Source organism: Periplaneta americana, chromosome 4, assembly GCF_040183065.1.
Source record: "Periplaneta americana isolate PAMFEO1 chromosome 4, P.americana_PAMFEO1_priV1, whole genome shotgun sequence".
NCBI classification, from domain to species: Eukaryota; Metazoa; Arthropoda; class Insecta; order Blattodea; family Blattidae; genus Periplaneta; species Periplaneta americana.
This window is the reverse complement of record NC_091120.1, coordinates 159,081,188-159,102,800: the sequence shown is the minus strand read 5'-3', so window position 1 is coordinate 159,102,800 and position 21,613 is coordinate 159,081,188. Positions and strand designations below refer to the sequence as shown.

Here is a 21,613-nt window from a genome sequence, read left to right as displayed (position 1 = left end):
CTAGCTAGGAACCACTAGTTTATATTATGAGTAGGGCTAGGATTTTGATGACCTATAAATCATGAAAAAATGTCCTAAAACAATGGATTTATGACCTAAAACCTTTCAAAAATGCCATTAAAAATGCTCTAAAAATTGATCTTACATAATTGGCTTAGTAGGAAAAGAGGTTTTGTACTACTTAATATTTAGACTAGTAATTAAATTAAATTTTACATAATTTTTTCTAAGTAGTACACTTTAATTAATTATTTTACCTGATGTAGTTTCCATGTATGATCGTTCACCTCTGCTTCGGCATGTGGACGTGAGGTCAGCAGTCGACTGGTCGGTCTTGGCCCTTCATGGGCTGTAGCGTCATGGATTTACTTTAGTTTTAGTTTGTATGTAGTCTACCACAAGGCCACTCTTATCCGGAATTAGCAGGTATAGAGGAATCTTTATTAAAGAAGTGATTGGACTAATCCATTACATGGGGTGTACTACGTTAAAATGGCAATATTTGTGTAGAAAAACGATTAAAATACGAATATTATACAATATAATGGGTATTAATGGACAAAATGTGTAAAGAAAATATCGAACGAAATAAATATTATTTTATATTAATATTGGGGATTTATGGTCAAAATTAAATGAAAGTGCCTAAAAAAAAAGACCGAATGAAACAAAAGATGCTCTTATGAGTTGAAACAGGCAAAAAATGCAAACAAATGCCCTAACAAATATGTCTTAAAACACTCAGTATATCACATAACATATAAATACTATAGGAGCTATGTTTCTGGCTTACTAGAAAAAAAGATGCAATTTCATCAAAATCCTAGCTCTAATTATGAGTGTACCGCGATATTTTAAATTGCAACTTTAATAGTGTGCCGCATGTTGAAAAAGGTTGAAAAACTCTGATCTACTTAATAATAAAATGTTTGTAATTTAGATGACGGTAAAATTGCTACGGTCCGGCAACCGAAGACTCGTGAACCTGTTCCGGTCCGCCAAGTACTATAACATTTTGAATAACACGTTAATGAGGGTTAACTAATTACACAAAAGAGACTAGAATTGAAGTAAACAAGCTTTCAAAAGGACGGTTATGTATATGTAGCTGGAAGGGTTGCAGGCAGTGAAGGTCTCGCTATAGAGATATGAGCTCCGTGACGTCCATTCGCAGCGGATGTTCTCATTTCAGAAGCGTTTGATGTTTCCGTGCTCGCGTACGGGGGAAAGTGTGGCATAAATTTCGAGTTTCATCTGTGTCCTCAATCATCAACGGCTCTCAAACATGCAATGAAAACGGCTGCACGTTATCCCATTCACCTAGTCATATCGCACGACTGAGTTTTATGTCACACCGTGGTCCATTCAGTGAACGTATTCTCACCAAGATCCCAGCCAGTGCCGTCATGGTGTCATTGAAGAAACAATACCGCGTAACTGAGATTTTCGCGATTTTCATATTTTTGTTGCATTGGTATCTTTAGCATTGCATGCATCAATTTTATATCTTGTGTAAAGCCAGCATGCGACTCCCAAACAGTTTTCTCTGCTCCTGTAAAATTCACATTTTGTCAGTTATGCGGTATTCTTTCTTCAATGACGATGGACACGGTGGATAGTTTCCGGGCGCCCCTCCGAGCAGAGGAGCCTCATGCTAACCAATGCACAAACCAGAATTTAACATTAATATTATTTTATTTTCCGATCTCTCTCCTCTCATTGAATTCTGAGTAACAGAATTCTGCTCTTTCATCATTCCTTGTGAATTTATTAATTTCCTCTTACGACAAATTTTTACCCTAGACCACACAAACTTTTCTTTAATTTCATTGGTCAACAATGATTCTGTTAAATGTACAATTTCTGCAGTTTCTTATGTAATGTTATCTGCTGATTCCAAAAATGAAGTCAGAATTTAGAAAATATGATTTATTTTTATTGCTATATACAGTCCTTAACATGCTAACGGAAAGAAAATATTTCAAATATTTCATTTTATTGCTTTAACAATTGACCTATAATTTTAGATCACTGTTGCCTGTGAAGTCAGAATTCATAAAAATAAATTTTATTCCTCATAAGACTTTTTTTATTTAAGTATATTATTTTACGACGCTTTATCAACATCTAAGTTATTTAGCGTCTGAATGAGATGAAGGTGATAATGCCGGTGAAATGAGTCCGGGGTCCAGCACCGAAAGTTACCCAGCATTTGCTCATATTGGGTTGAGGGAAAACCCCGGAAAAAACCTCAACCAGGTAACTTGCCCCGACCAGGAATCGAACCCGGACCACCTGGTTTCGTGGCCACACGCGCTAACCGTTACTCCACAGGTGTGAACTCATAAGACTGTGGGAGTTAGTATTAATTATGAGTTGAGTTGGAACTTAGAGTCATGAAACACGTTTCATAACCTGTGTTTTCGTCCTAATTTTAAGTGTGGTAAAAGTATCGTATAAAGTGAAACATACCTCGAAGTACTGTGTAAATCACAAACAATTTTTGTTACGTTTGTGGTTAATTAACTTTGAAAGCACACAGGTGAATTTTACTACACTGGTTAAAAGAGTTTACGAGTGTTCTTTCGATTGAAAAATAGATGAGGACAGGAACTGGGCCCCTGAAATCTGTTGTGCCCTATGTAATTCTTTTAGCGTAACTGGTTGTCTAAAAGGATCCCGTCTTACGCCTTTTCCAGTTCCAATGATATGCCAGGAACTTAAAAGATCATTCAACAGACTGTTACTTTCTAGGAGTCACAGATGAGAAGATTACAGAGAACTTCTCAGCGAACTGATTCAGAACTATAACGTGATGGGGTGTCATGTATCTCTCAAAATAACTTCTTGGATTCTCATTTATTTTTTCTTTCCTCAAAACCTTCGGTTAGTGAGCAACGAACGTGGGGAGCATTTTCATCAGGATTTTTCTGAAATGGAAAGGCGCTACCAGGAAAAATGGAGCCAAAATATTCTGTCAAACTACTGCTGTACACTCAAAATAGATGTTTCTCAAGCGAAGTATAGCCTAAAATCTATTTCACACATTTTAGATAAATAAATATGACTTTAAGTCAAATGTTACAAGGTATCAATACCATAAAAATCTTAAGTACATTTCATATAATTACTCAAAAACCCTGGGTGATAGAAACATTTTGAAAACAGATCTGAAATCAGCACAAAAATGCTATAGGAATCACCCATTCTTTATCTTTTAACAAAAAATATGTTTAATTTTGTTGACCAGTGTTTCCTGTATTACTGTAACATCTGAAATCATTTCTTCCAACCACGTCCTGTGGTCTAGTCAATCTAGTGGAGAAGATCTTAAACTAGAAAATTAATAAAAACCTCAACTGACGTGCGATCGACTCCCAGCTCCGGGATAGGTAAGTAAATAAAAAGTAATATTAAGTTAAGTGCAAATAAATGATAAATTAGAGCGAGAGATAAAGGGGAACTATAAAGCCTTGGTTTCTCTGAACCGACGCATGAGACATGCGAGGTTCCGCACAAATCCGGACTACACAAGAGATAGAGAGTGGTTTCTATAACTGCGACTTGCGAGGTCTGTGCACCTCGCAGCCATAGAAACCACTCACTATCTCTCGTGTAGTCCGGATTTGTAAACCACTCACTATCTCTCGTGTAGTTCGAATTTGTGCGAGGAGGGCCTCGCACCTCGCAGCCATAGAAACCACTCACTATCTCTCGTGTAGTCCGGATTTGTAAACCACTCACTATCTCTCGTGTAGTCCGGATTTGTAAACCACTCACTATCTCTCGTGTAGTCCGGATTTGTAAACCACTATCTCTCGTGTAGTCCGGATTTGTAAACCACTCACTATCTCTCGTGTAATCCGAATTTGTTCGAGGCGGGCCTCGCACCTCGCAGCCATAGAAACCATTCACTATCTCTCGTGTAGTCCGGATTTGTGCGAGGCGGGCCTCGCACCTCGCAGCCATAGAAACCACTCACTATCTCTCGTGTAGTCCGAATTTGTGCGAGGCGGGACTCGCACCTCGCAGCCATAGAAACCACTCACTATCTCTCGTGTAGTCCGGATTTGTAAAGCACTCACTACCTCTCGTGTAGTGCGGATTTGTAAACCACTCACTATCTCTCGTGTACTCCGAATTTGTTCGAGGCGGGCTTCGCACCTCGCAGCCATAGAAACCATTCACTATCTCTCGTGTAGTCCGGATTTGTGCGAGGCGGGTCACGTAAGCATAGAGTTCTAACTCCACATGACCCCCTACGTTTCTTCACGGTGCCGAAGGATTCCCACGAATATACTCGTATATTTAGGATTTACAAATTCTGTCGTTCATTTATCTTCGGCTGGCAGTGCAATCTTGTCATTATAATTATAGTGGAGCTTCTTAAAACTGTGACAGACGTCGCGGACTTGCCTTTGGCGGTGCTACTTTTCTCCCTCAGATCAACGAAGGGCGAGGGATGTTATGTGACGCAGCGGTAGTAACTGTCTATGTTGCTGCGAGTACTCGTGCACGGCCGGCTTAATGGTCCAGCCACCGTTCTAACAGTTGACGGTTCTTTTGGACTTTCTCCCTGCAAAATTTATTTACGTCCCTTCAGTGGGACAGTGTGAGTTAAGTGCGACAAGTGCCTTTAGACAAGGAGCTCATATAAAGGTCAGGCCGAGTCCCAAAAATTCTTACAAGGACGCGATTATCATCGTGTACGTTTTATTTGATACTTCCTCCTTTCTCTCTCTTTCCGTTCGCTCATTTTTTTTTTGTAAAGGGGGATAACATTACCTTTATTTCTATAACTGCGTTGTACCCAGATTTATTTCACATGTAGGCTCTTAGATGCACCTCATTTGACAAGAGTCGGAAATATTTATTTGACTTTATAAACTTATTTAACACTCCATTAACTGAGCAGTTATCTAGCGTCGATGGTATTGGTGATATGGAGATGAGTCCTAGAATTCAATAAGAAACTATTTGATAATCTCATTACAGTTGGATAAAAAAAAATCCAACCAAGTATTCAGCCCAAGAGAGACTCCTACAGCAGCCACTGAACCCCATTTTGTGTCCTATAAAAGTGAATGCTTTCTCTTCGTTACATGAGGATAAAGCAGTCTTGGATATAACACTTCATCAGTGGTGGATTTTAGGTGACCAGCAAGCGCCGAATGGAATTAAATTTGCTGGAGGGGGCACTATAGCCCAGCACTGCGATCTATTACAATCGATTGCGCTAACCCTCAAGCTAAACGCATTCCCAAACCCACACCTGATGACTACACTAATGTTCGCTACATACCCAAGTTTCGAGCAGCCAACACCCCTCGTACCTAGGCCAGCCTCCTTTGTACGTCGCCAGCGGTGATCGGAGAATGCTATAGAATGATGACGAAATGGAGAAATGGTGACGGAATAATGTAGATGCCTAATATGAGGAAAAAGGGGAGAACTCCGAGAAAACCCCCAACTGCAACTTTGTTCAAGGCAAGAGTCGAAAGTTTGTGAAAGCTATAATATCTGCCTTATACAAACTTGAACAAGCTTACCTTCCTGTCTACTCGTACCGCACCAAAACATTACTGTCTCAGCCGGGGAAGGTGGAGTGGCGAGTTAAAGGGTGGTCTAGCTCTAGTCTGCAGTGATTATTTTTTTAGTAGGTTATTTTACGAGGCTGTATCAACTTTTCAGGCTATTTAGCCTCTCAATGAAATGAAGGTGATAATGCCGGTGAAATGAGTCCGGGGTCCAGCACCGATAGTTACTCAGCATTTGCTCATATTAGGTTGAAGGAAAACCCCGGAAAAACCTCAAGCAGGTAACTTGACCTGACCGGGAATCGAACCCGGGCCACCTGGTTTCACGGCCAGACGCGCTAGCCGTTTACTCCACAGGTGTGGACTACAGTGATTATATTGAGGTATTAGTGCCCAGGCCTGGGGTAAAGTGCCGAAGCGAAGATCTGAAGTCCCTTCCAATATAAGACCGTAATTTAGAAATTAGAAGAAGTCTGTCTTCTTTTTCATTGGTAGAATAAGCACCGGTAACTAAATTCTTGAACATGTAGACCACTAGGCAAAACTTTCCAAGCACCCTATGTCTCAAATCCCCCGTGTGCAGGAACGCAGCCTCTAATCCCACGGTTCGCTCTCCAGCCGCGCGGAAATGGTCGCCTCATCACACAAACCATTGCACGACAAAGTAAAAATATCCATATGCTCACCGCACAAAAGAAGTTGCACAGATCTTTCAGAAAACAGTTTCCTTTTCAAACAGACAGAAATTTGTTTCCTGGGCAAATATTATTAAGATTTGTGGCGGACAAACCAGTGGAAAATTCTTTATTCTAATACTTCGTTTTTCGTCTCACTTTCATTTCATTACTTGTTCATTAACATTTCAGTGCTCACGCGGGCTACTATTGTAGTCCACTCTTTTTTGTAGTGCTATGAGTCTTCGCGAATCAAGAAGCGAAATTTTCCTTTTGTATACCTTTCCTGCACATTTGTAGCAATGCATCAATGCTGTTACAGTTTATGACTTGACCAGATGTTCAAAGTGAGAGTGATTATTATTCCTTGGGCTACAGTTGTAGCTCGCACGAGTAAACCCGTAACTTTATTTTCGAAGTAACTTCTCATAAATAGAAGTAGATCACAAAAATAAAATATATAGTTATAGTCTCACAGTCCAGAGTCTCAAAAATGCTGGGATCTTGGTCTTCCTTCCAAAACTTTTGACAGCCTTTTTGCGTCTTCCTCCTCAGATTTTGACAGAGCCCGTTTTCTTGCTTTATGAGAAAAAGAATCAGGATGCTGGCTTCAAGCCTTATCTTCTTCCAACATTGGCACCTTAATGGATAATACGTCCTTTAAGATTGCTATTGCCTTAAGGCTTGGTGTTAAAATTTGTTTTCCACACAAATGTATTTGTAGTGCAGATGTCGATTCTTCTGGCCTCCATGGATTAAGTTGCCTAAAAAATTCTGGACGATTTTCCAGACACGTCATGATTAACGACATCATTAAAAGGGTCCTAATTTTCGCTGGTTTTCCTACCATTCTAGAACCCATTGGCATAAATCGTTCCGATGGCAAACGTCCAGATGGCTTAACTTTAACACCATGGTCCAAAGGCAAATCACTTTTATGGGATGCCACTTGTTATAACACCTTCGCTTCTTATTTGCCCAAAACTTCCAAACTCGCTGGGTCAGCCGCTGCATCTGCTGTTACAATTAAACGCAATACTTATCTCGATCTTCTGGATAGATATAATTTTGTCATTTTCGCCGTAGAATCTACGGGCCCATGGTGTTCCGAGGCGAAGTTGTTAACTTCTGATATCGGCAAGTATATATCAGCACTTAACGGTGACTCTCGCTCTGCGGCTTTCCTCCGCCAAAGAATTAGTATTGCCATTCAACGAGGGAACGCTATAAGTGTTATGGGGACTTTTCCACAATCTAAATCGTTGGAAGAAATATTTTATTTCGTGTAGAGCTGTAGAGAGTATTTCGCATCCTTTAGTTTTGTTGCTAATTTATTTAAATTAATTTATAGGTATACTTAAGGAATATAACGAAAAATAAAATAAGGAAATTAACAATTAAAAAAAATTACGAATTATAAAAGATTAAAATAAAGATCAAAATTGAAGGGTTCAGAGCCATAGTGGGCCAAGCGCCATTTATTAGAAACAGAGAAAGCAAGGATTAAAGTTAAGTGAATACCATAGTTTAATGAAGATTGACATATCATTAGTTTTAATGTGAATACTTTATATTATTTGCTATATGTTTCCATTGAATTATGCTAATAACTTCATTTTAACAATTGTTTTCTGTGGTTTTAGTAAATGGTGCTTGGCCCACTTTGGTTCTGAACCCTTCAATTGTAATGAGCTGCAACAGTAGCCCACGCGAGCAATAACAGGATTATTATCAGCTCGAACACTGAAATGTTAACACTCAACAAAATTCTGAAATAAATATGCAAGATGGTAGTAGTATTTCATTTAGCAAAGTTTGCAGCGTCGAAGTTATAATGGGCCAGGAATGGCTGACGAATTTTGCCTCCAGACCCTATCACGAAAAGGGTTATTTTACGCGCCTTAAATGTATTACACTGGACCCACGGCTATACTTCCCTCTCAGAGGACGTTACACGGTCATTTTCGATAACTGTTTCTTCTCAAATATACCGAAAATTTTCTCTACAGATACTGTAAGAGGTGTGGTGCATAAACCTAGGATTATACTTACTTACTGGCTTTTAAGGAACCCGGAGTTCATTGCCGCCCTCACATAAGCCCGCCATCGGTCCCTATCCTGAGCAAGATTAATCCAGTCTCTATCATCATATCTCACATCCCTCAAATCCATTTTAATATTATCTTCCCATCTACGTCTAGGCCTCCCCAAAGGTCTTTTTCCCTCCGGCCTCCCAACTAACACTCTATATGCATCTCTGGATTCGCCCATGCGCGCTACATGCCCTGCCCATCTCAAACGTCTGGATTTAATGTTCCTAATTATGTCAGGTGAAGGATACAATGCCTGCAGTTCTGTGTTGTGTAACTGTCTCCATTCTCCTGTAACTTCATCCCTCTTAGCCCCAAATATTTTCCTAAGCACCTTATTCTCAAACACCCTTAACCTATGTTCCTCTCACAAAGTGAGAGTCCAAGTTTCACAACCATAAAGAACAACAGGTAATATACTAACTGTTTTATAAATTCTAACTTTCAGAATTTTTGACAACAGACTTGATGATAAAAGCTTCTCAACCGAATAATAACAGGCATTTCCCATATTTATTCCGTGTTTAATTTCCTCCCGAGTATCATTTAAATTTGTTACTGTTGCTCCCAGGTATTTGAATTTCTCCACCTCTTCAAAGCATAAATTTCCAATTTTTATATTTCCATTTCGTACAATATTCTCGTCACGAGACATAATCGTATACTTTGTCTTTTCGGGATTTACTTCCAAACCTATCTCTTTACTTGCTTCAAGTAAAATGCTCGTATTTTCTCTAATCGTTTGTGGATTTTCTCCTAACATATTCTCGTCATCCGCACAGACAAGCAGCTGATGTAACCCGTTCAATTCCAAACCCTCTCTGTTATCCTGGACTTTCCTATTGGAAACCTAAGATTATTGCAAAAAAAAATTGAAAATGGCTATGGTATCGCTTGAACGTCCATAAAGTTGCTTTTTTTATTCTTTAATTCATTTGTTTGTGTCTTCATAACCTTCGTAATTGTAGATAACGCATGTGTTGAAGTCTGTATTTCTTGTCTCATGGTAGATGTTGACTGAGTGGTTTACAATACCTGTCTTCCGTAACGGATTTCCGTTGCTATTTTCGTTGTACATCTTAAATATTTACCCTATAGCTGTCGCATAAGATGATTCCACATAAAAACACTCATCCTTGTTAAAGATTCAGCTGAAACTACCATGTTCAGTAGTGGGGGGGAAAAAAAAACCGGACCGACCCTTGTAGCTGATACAAAAGAATCCTGTCCTGTGTATTGTGTCAAACTGTAGTCATTTCAATATGGATAGTGAAGCCAGAGGTATGTACTGCTATTCAATGTAAAAATACGCAGTTATCTTCGCCGAATAGAGGTAGAAATGTAATATTGATGCCAGATGAAAATAAAACTCTCAAAGTTTTTTCGTCTGCAAGTTTGAGGCACTGACGGAAACAAAGGAGTAACAGTCGAACAAATGCAATAAATTTCATTGTTACAATTAATTATACAAGTTGATTGTGTTTTGTGACTAGCAAAATTTGAATCCGTGACTCTGAAATCAGCTACAAGGGTCGGTCCGGTTTTTTTGTCACTACTGTACATTGGGCTACAAAAGAAATGACGATACAAAAATATAATATTTTCCGAGAACTTCAGCAAACATGGCGATGTGGAAAGCTATTTTCCTGAAGTTAGTTTCTTAAAAACATGTAAATACGACTTTTATAACATGTTCACGTTATTATTTAATATGAATTGATTTAAAATTATTCATACACTTTTATTTTAAGAATACTACAAGAAAATAATCTGCAGTTTATATGGTATTTCACAGCCTTCCTTATTATCCATGGATCTGTCATTGTTACACTCGATACATACGGCCAGTTATGTTTCATATTGTGTTAACAAAAAACAAGTATCAATTTTATTATAAACTAGCCGTACCCGTGCGCTCCGCTGCACCCGTTAGAAATAAATATAAAGTAATTACATAATTGGAGGTGGGGTGTGATGATAGAGACTGGATTAATCTTGCACAGCATAGGGACCGATGGCGGGCTTATGTGAGGGCGGCAATGAACCTTCGGGTTCATTAAAAGCCATTTGTAAGTAAGTAATTACATAATTAAAATAGGACATTTGATCCAGGGAATATTCGTGTTTGATAGAAGGATAAATCGTTTAATATGTTACTTAATTTAAATTATACTTATTTAAATAATTAAAATGGAATCATTTTGGTCCAGAGAGCACTAATTTGGTGCAATGACAATTCCTTTAACATGTTTCTTAATTTTTATTACATGCATCCATAGTTCAATGAACATTGACATCATTTACATTTAATGTGTATACTTTATTTTACTTGTTATATGTTTCCATTGAATTATGGTAATAACTTAATTTTAACTCTTGTTTTCTACGTATTCAGTAAATGGCGCTTGGCCCACTATGGTTCGGAACCCTTCAAATAACTTAAATTATATTATATTATATTATATTATATTATATTATATTATATAAAAAGTGTGTTGATAACGGATGTACCCCGATAAGTAAGTTTTCAATTTGTTATGGGGGCTCTTGAATCTCAGGAGGAACAAATTTTATTTTACAACAGGGCAACAATCTGCTTGGCTCATTACCCAAATTTTTTTCATTGCATTTAATGCATATGTATTTTATGTATTTTAACTCGATTCAATTGAGCATAGTTAAAATTTGGATTATAAAATAATAAAATGCTAAGCTAACATATTATTACTGCATACTAAATCAATACACTCTCGTTGTTCGTTAATTCTCTGAGATAAACATTATTTTAAGAAATACAGGAAACGAGTACACAGAATAGCCTATCAAGTTTTCTGTGCATAAGAAGCTATTTTAATCTTACCTGTCCTCAATTCACTCAGAAGTTACTGTAATAACATTATAGCATTATGTCCATACAGAGAAACTACACTTTCCAATGGTGAAATAATAATTAATTATACAAATCGGTTAATTTAGCTTCCGATATTGCTTCATACAAACACAGAAAAATTTTCTGTAGGCTATGTTTCATAGCTTTCGATTGTTGTTGACCAGGCCTCTTATAGACGAAGTCATTTGTTTATTTCATTACACGGCCTTAGATGGCAGTTATTTTAATTTTAAAACTCATTTATCTCATTAAATATCAATTCTATCAAAATTTTTCAAAGAATAAAACTTATCGGAAATGATTTTTAAAGAAATTTTTGTTATGTAACATTTTTCACAAAAATCAATAATAAGCGAGATATTTCGATTTATTTAATTCAGGCCCCCTTATAACCCCCCTTTTAAATAATGTATTTTGAATGCCATATAGCCTAAAATCTAAGTTACAACGAACTTAATTTATATTACAATTTTCATCGAAATCCGTTCAGCCATTATCGCGTGAAAAGGTAACAAACATAGACAGACAGACAGACATACAAACAAAAATTTCAAAAAAGCGATTTTCGGTTTCAGGGTGGTTAATTATATATGTTAGGACCAATTATTTTTGGAAACTCGAAAATTACCAGAAAAGTTTCGGCTACAGATTTATTATTAGTATAGATAGGCCTATAAATATAAAATTTTATTATAAAGACAGATATAGAACTGAAAATTGAATCTAACTGAAACATTTAATTACACATTTCTCCTTTGCATGCAATAAAAACTCTAGAAAATTCAGGCCAGTTCAGATGTGTTTGTATAGTTATTATTTCATACATAACTTATTTATAATTTATCGAAGACATACACGAACAAACTGAATGATGTAATGATAACAGAGCAATGCCTTCTGTGTATTAAATAAAGCCATTATTATTATCATTATTATTATTATTATTAATATTAATATTATTATTATTATCATTATTATTATTACCATCTCTATTCCTATTGTTTCCACGCGAAGTTTTCGTAACACGATAATATTACAAATCGACAGCGACTTCGATTCGGCATTTCTTTTGCAGCTCAGTGTACAGGGGACGTATATTGTAGTGTGGGAAACAACCATCATACTGGGATTGTATTTTACCAACAGCACCTGTTCATGCGTGTCCTAGATAACCCTGCCACACACTCATGCCAAAGAGGTTGCCTAGAAGGCAAGATAACATAATATAGGTCGATCTCTTTCTTATTCATTTATGCAAAGAACATGCTGTTTCGTGTTTATTCTATAGCGTGTGAAACAAACTCACTTTTATCACTCAACCATCTACGGTACATGACAAAATATTTCTAGGCCTATGAGTTGATTAAGTACTTTCACCGAGCACTGATGGATAAAGAACTCTTGGTCTCCAAATGCGAGGTGCAGGTATTCAAACCATCTCTTCTGTCATGTGACGGAGTTCTGTCCTCTGTAGATTCAGGGAACTATGGCGTGAAGAGCGGATGTGAGTAATGTTACTGTAAACATTTCCATTTTTTCTAACACCACCGCAATTTTAATACACATCTCACAATTTCGGCAGTTAGATGCGTTTTTAAATAGACCTAAATACAAACAATGAAGAGATATAAAGACAAAAATGACATAGGCCTACAGGAAGGAATAAATAAAGAATGATGGAAATCTATTTAAGTAACGGCACATCATGAAAAAATAATGAGTTCAGATCCTTAGACTACCAGGACGAAAGCAATGACTCTATTCTTATCTACTCTTAAATCACGAAAAAGTTTCACCTCACTGAAAATTACAGAAGAAATTGTTTCAACTCTCATTATTATTGTTAGAGTAGGAAACAAAACGTACCTATTAGTACATTAACCCTTGTCTCAAGAAAAATATTTTTTTATAACACTTATGCCACATTTACAATCTGTCTACAATAGACAATAAGTAAATATTATAAAAGAATATGACATGAGTGGAGATGTTATCCCATGACAAAAAATAATATGGAAAATAGAGTATATCTCAACTTTTAGTCGTTGCTAAGTTACGAACAGAAGTTAAACTTTCACTCGCTGCTAAATTACGGAAAATGTTTCAAACTTTCATTCGCTGATAAGTTAGATTACGTTAGGTTAGGTTAGGTTAGGTTAGGTTAGGTTAGGTTAGAAATCAAACTGTACTGTTACGAGCCAAAAATGATCAGTGGCCAGACTGTGGAGCCGTATTATTGAGTGGGGAAGCACAATAACGGAAGATATTGCTACTATTCGACCTGAAAACATTAAGCTTAGTTCCGAATTCTCTCTCGGAAAGGATGGAAAATTGACTTTGTCTCCGGACACTCGAATTAGACATTATGTTATACTGTGAAGTATAAAAATACATCATTATTTAATTGAAGATACAAATCAAACTGTTTCAACAAGCTAATGTTTTCTTAGAGGCAGTTAGGAACTAACGCTGCGCTCCTCTGTAGCCAATAGCAGCAATCCATTCCATCTGCAGCTAAAACAAAATATCGCTTTCCCCCTGCACGTCACCACATCACGGATCAACTCACAGCTCCCTACTGGATTATTAACTGTTGCTAATTTATGGAAAATATATTAACCTCTTACTAGCTGATAAGTTATGAAAAAATGCCCTCTTTTTTTTCTTGTTACCTCATGCAAAATATATAGCAGGGGAGTTGAGGAAATCCCTACGATTGCATGTAACGCCTGTACAGCAATTTAGGGTTATGAAATTAGGATAGGTCTAATGAATTTGCAATACGATTTCAGTGTATGTAAAGGAGTAAAATCAGCTATGAATAAGTAAATCCTACAATAATAATAATAATAATAATAATAATAATAATAATAATAATAATAATAATGTGATAGTGATGTTTAAAAAGTAGCGTCAGCATCAAAGGCTATTATTTTGTGCCCATTATACTTGCGCAAGAAACGATTACCGAAAACCAATGGTGGCGTTGCTGCCTGTTTTGACGTGTGTATATACTGTTCTCCAACCAGGAGATCAACCGTGAAAGGAATGTGCTTACTATTGGGTCATCTATTGGAGCGAAGTAGATAGATAATATTATCGTTATAACATCAGTTTAAAAACCATGCGCTCTCCTGCATATGTTATTTCCTGTATGGAGGGATTAAAAGACCAGGAGATTAAGTGATATAATTTGTAACTAGGGTAGTATCAATATGTGTGTGTATCAATGTTATTGTTTGTGCTGTGAGAGCTAGCCAATACAGATACGAGTACCCACGTGTGTGACCTTATGACATAATATCAACAATCATTCACAGCATTACTTCGCTTCGTCTCAGTCCACAAAGATTTTCTCGTGGTTGGAGTACAGTAGGCACGCCGAGGAGAGGTACGAGCCGATGAAGTACTGTCTCTTCCAAGAAGATGAACGAATGAGGACATCGCTGTAGAAATAAAGAACGTAGCAAGAGAAAAATTCGAAGCTAATTAAACGCGCAACATATGTTTACGAATGAAATAATAATACCGTGCGATACAAGACACGCATTCACATGCAATTGAACAAACTAAAGTCGTAATGTAACTATCACAACGCAAGACTGATTCTATCGATGTCATTTCTCTTTCGATTGTACTCTTGAATATCATTCAAGCTATCTCGTGACCTTTCCTGTCGCCCTCTCTTCCTTATCGCAGTGTATGATTAGCATTCCATCCGTCGGTAATCCGTCCTTGCGAGACCTATACCTGAAGTCTTTAAGAACAGGTAAAATTTAATGGTGGCATAAAGTAAAATATAAACACAGACAATAAAAACGTGGCTACACTAAATCCAAGGGAAACTGTAATAATAATAATAATAATAATAATAATAATAATAATAATAATAATAATAATAATAATAATGTGATAGTGATTTTAAAATGTAGCGTCAGCATCAAGGGCTATTATTTTATGCCCATTATCTAAAGTATTTCAGAACAGGTAAAATTTAATGGTGGCATAAAGTAAAATATAAACACAGACAATAAAAACGTGGCTACACTAAATCCAAGGGAAATAATAATAATAATAATAATAATAATAATAATAATAATAATAATAATAATAATATAGTAAAGCAGAATGTACCTACTATTAAAGGGACAAGTAAAGAATTTTTTTTAAGACACAGGCAATAACAATTAACTGATATACTGTATTATAAACACATTAGAATCCGTAAATATTGTTATTTAGGCCTACCTGTTTATATGTGAGAGATACTAAGCTAGTATTAACTTTTTATAGTTAAGCATGTATTATGCACGCGTTGTTTCGCGTCCACATCAAAGCTCAACTCACTAACATTATTGTTTTAATATAATATTGAAACTCTTACCCCACTGGATTATAATAAACTCCTTAAAGACAGTTATGTACAGTACAATATATATTCCGACTTCCCTGAATTATAGGAATGAACTCGTTCACGTTGTTGTGTTTATAGGACATGACGTAAGTATTTTTATTAGAGCACTTTATTATTAATTTCTATGGCGACCGAAGTGGAATTTCCTTTCCAAAAGACTTTAATTATTTTATTAATGTAGGGTCAATATAGACATTACATAAAAATAAACTCTCATTGATTGTGAATTACGAGAACATAGGAAAGATTGAAGAGTATTGGGTTTGCAGTGAAAGACCTACCTTTGGCAGAAAATGAATGAATGAATGAATGAATGAATGAATGAGTGAATGAATGAATGAATGAGTGAATGAATGAATGAATGAACGAATGAACGAATGAACGAATGAACGAATGAACGAATGAATGAATGAATGAATGAATGAATGAATTTCACCGCTTACTCATTGCTAAGTTACTGAGAAAAAAGGTTCAAATATTATGACTTGCTAATAGTTTTTTTTTAACTAATGGCGGGTAGGCCCTACTCGACTGTTCATCATTTACCCATGTGAAGCCATTGATATTAGAGGAGAAAAATTCGCTCCGGAGCCGGGGATCGAACCCAAATCCTTGGTTCTACGTACCAAGCCGGAGCGAATTTTTCTCCTCTAATATCAATAATTGTTACCAGAACAGATATATTCTGTAGGACCAAAAATTAATCATTACGTAGATACATATGAAGCCAAACCAATTTATCGAGAGAGTTGTTGTCCAGAGTGCGCCATAGGAGACGGTTTGCGCTATATCCGCGATGAGATGGAGATTTACTGGGATATCATAATAAGGCATAAATGGGCACAATTTTCGGTTACGTGAGGCACTCGATTTGAAATAGTTTGTTTACTAGGAGAGGAGACTGCAGAGTAGGATGGGAAATATAAACTGCTGTGACCCGCGTCACCTTATCGTAATCGCTAAGGCGGTCAGTGGCGAATTATTAGGAAAGCGCTTGGTTAACGTGAGAGACTCGAAAACTTTTATTCAATTTGGCAAATTAATTCGGCAGCTTTAATCATAAACCTCATTACTATTTCTCCATCACTGAATTAATTTAAATCACAGGCGAGAAATTGCGTAACTAGCCAATAATATTCCATCACGTTGTCTACGTTTATTTTCTTGAATACTCTGGCGTTTATCAAGATTTCTTAATAGATTTGCACGTTCTCGACCTAAAATAATTTCAGAAAATCATATTTCGTTTTCTACGCACATTTAATATTTTTTTTATAAATTTCTTTTGAAAATAATACGCACAAACAACATTTAATTCCTCGTACCTTTTAATGCAGCGTGTTTAAGGTATAATGTCGTATTTAGTATACTATGCAAATGTTAAGATCATACATTTTCTTCAGAATAGTACGAAAAATAACATTTAATTTGTCTTACCTTCTAATTCAGCACATTCTTTATGACATAAGGAGTAATGTCGTTGTATATTAAATTTATTAATGCCTAATAGGATTTTCGAGCATAACATATATCGTATGTTCTCCCCTTCTAAACAGCAAAAAAACTCTTCCTCCCATTCCTCATGAAATAATCGTTTTCTAACGCGTACACACTGCTTTAATAATGCCATTATGCCACCACTGATATTGCTTATGAAACTGATATAGAACCTGCCCACGCCTAGGAGCTGCGTGAGGGAGGAACGGGGACTGTGAAGGTGATGTCACTCAGAGCGATAAGCTCTGTGAAGGTCAGTGAGGCATTATTTCTCAAGTGAGGCACGATGCCCATCCATGCCATAAGGGAACCGGAGTTTCCGAAGAAAACCGTGTGTTACCTGGACCACGGGCTCGTCCAACACAAGTTATAAATTGAGAGTACGCTGGGTATCGAACTCCAGACTACGAAGTTTATATTTTACAGCTCACGGAATTCAGTTCATGGACAGTTTCGTATATTTTATAGGTACCATTGTTATCTCCACCAGGAATGCATGAACTCTTGAGCAGTGCTGTTACAGAGTTAAAGGTGCTTTCTGGTTTTAATATTAAGCTCTACCCTCGCATCAATAAGTGATTTTAATGTTGCCACCAACCCTTGTGCGAGTAAGGCGACAACTGCGAGGGTAGTACATCCGTAATATTAGGGGTTGCTCTAGCTCACTTCCGCGCATTAGGGCAAGGGTGAGAATATGAAGCTCCCTCTGTTTGCACTGCGGTTTGTAAATTCCGGCTGCTATATCACAAACGAACGTGTGTGTGTGACAAGCAAAGTCAACATGAACGCAGCTTGAAAATAAAAGCTGTTATTTAAGAACCATATAGAAATACAAAGGCATGAAGAAGAATTTATAGTGATGAAAATGTATGTGAAATAATTACACTGGTCAACTAAATTAAACATACATTTTGTTAAAAGATAAATATTGGGTGATTCTTATACACAGGCAGTAACTTTAATAATGGCAACTATTTATTTATTACGAATGTACACGTCATACATCTGTGAAACTTCTACAGTCCTTCAATGTAGTAACCAGCATTGCCTACAACTCGTTGCCAGCGATGTGGAAGTCGTAGTATCCCTGTAGCAGCTCCTGGTCTGTTGATGTTTCTGATGGACCGCCCTACTGCCTGCAGAATATCGGGAACAGTCCGGAATCGAACGTCACGAAGTGGTTCCTTCATCTTTGGGATTAAATCATAATCACAGGGGCTTAAGTCCGGTGAATGTGGTGGATGGAAAAGCACTTCCCATCCCCAGCGACGGCATAAATCAGCTACAGGGTGTGCCGAGCAAAATCCTGCAAAATGATGGGAGGGTTCTGCAAAATGTTTGAGCGCTTTCTTCGCAACGCTGGTCTCAGATTATGCTCAAAAAATGACGGAAATACTGTGTATTAAATTAACATTCTGTCTTTGCGGGACGGTATGTGTTAGGATGAGCCCGTCACAGTCGTTCAGCATAACATCCACATTCGTAGGGGTTCGACGATCCACTATTTTGCGTAGTGACCCGTAATGACGCCACTCATTTTATTGGCGCTTAAGTAGAGGTTCGTATGACCTGGCCCATGTCTCATCAAGCGCAATAATACGCCGTAAGAAGGCGTCTCCTTCACGATCATAACGCTCCAAGTGAGTTTGAGCGGTGTCAGAACTTATCCATCGCTGTGCCTCCGTCAAATCCCAGGGAACACACCGAGATGCAATTTTTCTCATTTTCAGGCGATTCTTTAGAATACGAAACACAGTCATATGCGATATTCCTATCACACGGGCTAACTCACGTACCGCCTAATAGCGCGGAAACAGCTTGCACTTCATCTTTAGTAACACTCGGACGGCCTGGCCGAGCCATGTTTTCCACGTGGTCACGCCCCTCGTTGAAGTCTCGAACCCACCTCGCCACAGCCCTGTATGATAACGCAGTTTCTCTACATGCCCCAACAAGACTTCATGACATTGTCGTGCTGTACGACCACGGGCAGATTGAATTTTCTGCCAAGATCGCTGTTCCTGCTTTGTAAACATGGCGAAACACAACCACTTAGAGCTGTAACTAACAGGAGACTAACTGCAACTCTCCACAGCGCATGTGCTCTGAGTCGGTCGGAAGAGTCCTTTTAGGGGGGAGGAGGGCAGACATAGACTAACATGTGGTAGAAGTGACAACAATTAACTCCGTCTCGTTTCGCTTTTACAGCAGTGTTGCCACTATTAAAGTTACACCCCACATAATATTTTTCGTGCTGATTTCCAATCTCCTTTCAAAATTTTTTCTATCACCCAGAATTTTTGACCAATTATATGAAATATAGTTCAAACGTTTCTAGTATTGATACCTTGTAACATTTTACCTAAAATTATATTTTCTTACCTAAAAGAAATAGATTTTAGGCTATACACGGATTGAGAAACATCTCTTTTGAATGTCCAGCAGTATTTTGCCAGAATATTTGGGCTCCATTTTTTTCTAGTGTCGTCTTTCCATTTCAGAAAAATCCTGATGAAAACGCTTCCCACGTTCGTCGTTCACTACCCGAAGGTTTTGAGGAAAGAAAAAATAGATGAGAATTCAAGAAGTTATTTTGAGAGATACATGACACTTCATCAAGTTATAGTTCTGAATCAGCTCACTGACAAGTTCTCTATAATCTTCTGCTCTGTGGTTCCTAGGAAGTAACAGTCTGTTGAATGATTCTTAGGTTCCCGGCATATCAGTGGAACTGGAAAAGGCATATGACGAGATGCTTTTAGCCAGCCAGTTAATAGATTCACATGGAGCACAACAGATTTCAGGAGCTCAGTCCTCATTTATTTTGCAATCAAAATAACATTCGTAAGCTCTTTGAACTAGTGTAGTAAAATTCGCATGTGTGTTTTCAAAGCTAACTAACCACAAACGCAACAAAATTGTTCATGTGATTTACACAATATTTTGAGATATGTTTCACTTTATAAGATACTTTAAACCACACTTAAAATAAGGAGAAAAAGAAAGCACAGATTATGAAACTTGTTTCATGAATGTAAGTTCCAACTGAATTAAGAATTAATATTAACTCTCACAGTTTTATGAGAAATAAAATTCTTTGTTATGGATTTTGACTTCGCAGGCATCAGTGATCTAAAGTTATAGATCAAGTGTTAAAGCAATAAAATGAAATATTTCAAATATTTTCTCTCCACTAGCATGCTAAGGATTGTATATAGCAACAAAAATTAAAATCAGTTTTCTAAAATAACAAAAAATGGTGGGTGGTGGAAAAATTCTGACTTCATTTTTGGAATCGGCAGATGAAATTACATAAGAAACAGCAGAAAGTTTACATTTAATAAAATAACTGTTGACCAGTGATTATCAAGTACGGGAGATGTAATTCAGAAAAATTCGTCGCTACACCCGAAAAAAAAATGTATTTTAGTAATACAGAGACATCATTTGATTTTTACTTCAATTTTTATTGTACCTGCGTTTCTAAATGTACTGGACTCCCACCCCTTTTACTAATGTCCTTGCTAACGTCAGTCACACAAACTTACAGCCGCTGTTGCTAGCAGTGAAATAAACAGTACAGAGTACAGTGTGTTTCAGAAATATGTTGCGTTTTCTATAGAAGAAAGAGCTTATATTATTGAAGTTTATTTTCACACAGGTATGGTGTGTAGCATAACTGAATTTATCTGTGTGGACTGAGCACTAGTGAAGATTGGAGTTACCGAAAGTACGGTACCCTATAATATGTACGGTACATAACAGCATTATTTAAACAAGAGTTTTGTTTTACTGTTTGTAAGTATGAAGGACGATGATGGAAACTGGAATTTCAATATAACCGAATGTGAACAACAGTTTTTCTTTCCCCCCCCCCTCACAATTTCCTGATTATATCATTACGGAATATTTTCGTAGAAATGTCACTAATCTAGTAGATAAATTTAGAGCAACATAGTGTACAGAAAGGAAGAAAAGTGTAAGATGGTCAACAAAGATGACAGAAGATGCTAGAGAAAGGATGCAGCGAGGTCCTAATAAGTCGGTCAAGAAATTAGCTGTAGAAATTGGGGTTTCTTACGGAAGTGCTCACAAAATTCTCAGGAATAAATTAGGTTAATAATATTCTGAATAAAGTAGACATTACATAATGCATATAACCGCCTGAAGAATTGAGTTTGTGGAAAAGATTGTTACTATTCTACTGTTTTTTGATAAAATACTGTAAAGTAATGACCGAACTGAAAATCGTAATACTATATTTCCCTGTAACATAAATGGATACACTACTTTTCTCTCCTTCTATAGCTAGTAAAATGATTTGTTTACATATTGCACTAGCAACTCCAAACTCCTGTAATGGAAGGGGGGGGGGGTAACAGTGTTTCCGAGTATAGCCAGGTTAATGTTAAAAATGTTAGTAAAAATAAAGTGATGTCCCTGAATATCGTCGTTGGTTTTATGAAACCTTCTATGTGACAGTACAGAGCATTTTTTTTTTTCAGGAGGAT

General features: G+C 37.0%; 1 protein-coding gene across 2 annotated transcripts in view; it reads right to left on the bottom strand.

The window, feature by feature from the left end:
• Positions 1-21,613, bottom strand: part of Lrrk (Leucine-rich repeat kinase) — a 283,300-nt gene that overhangs the window by 187,065 nt on the left and 74,622 nt on the right. The gene's annotated exons all lie outside the window — the stretch shown is intronic.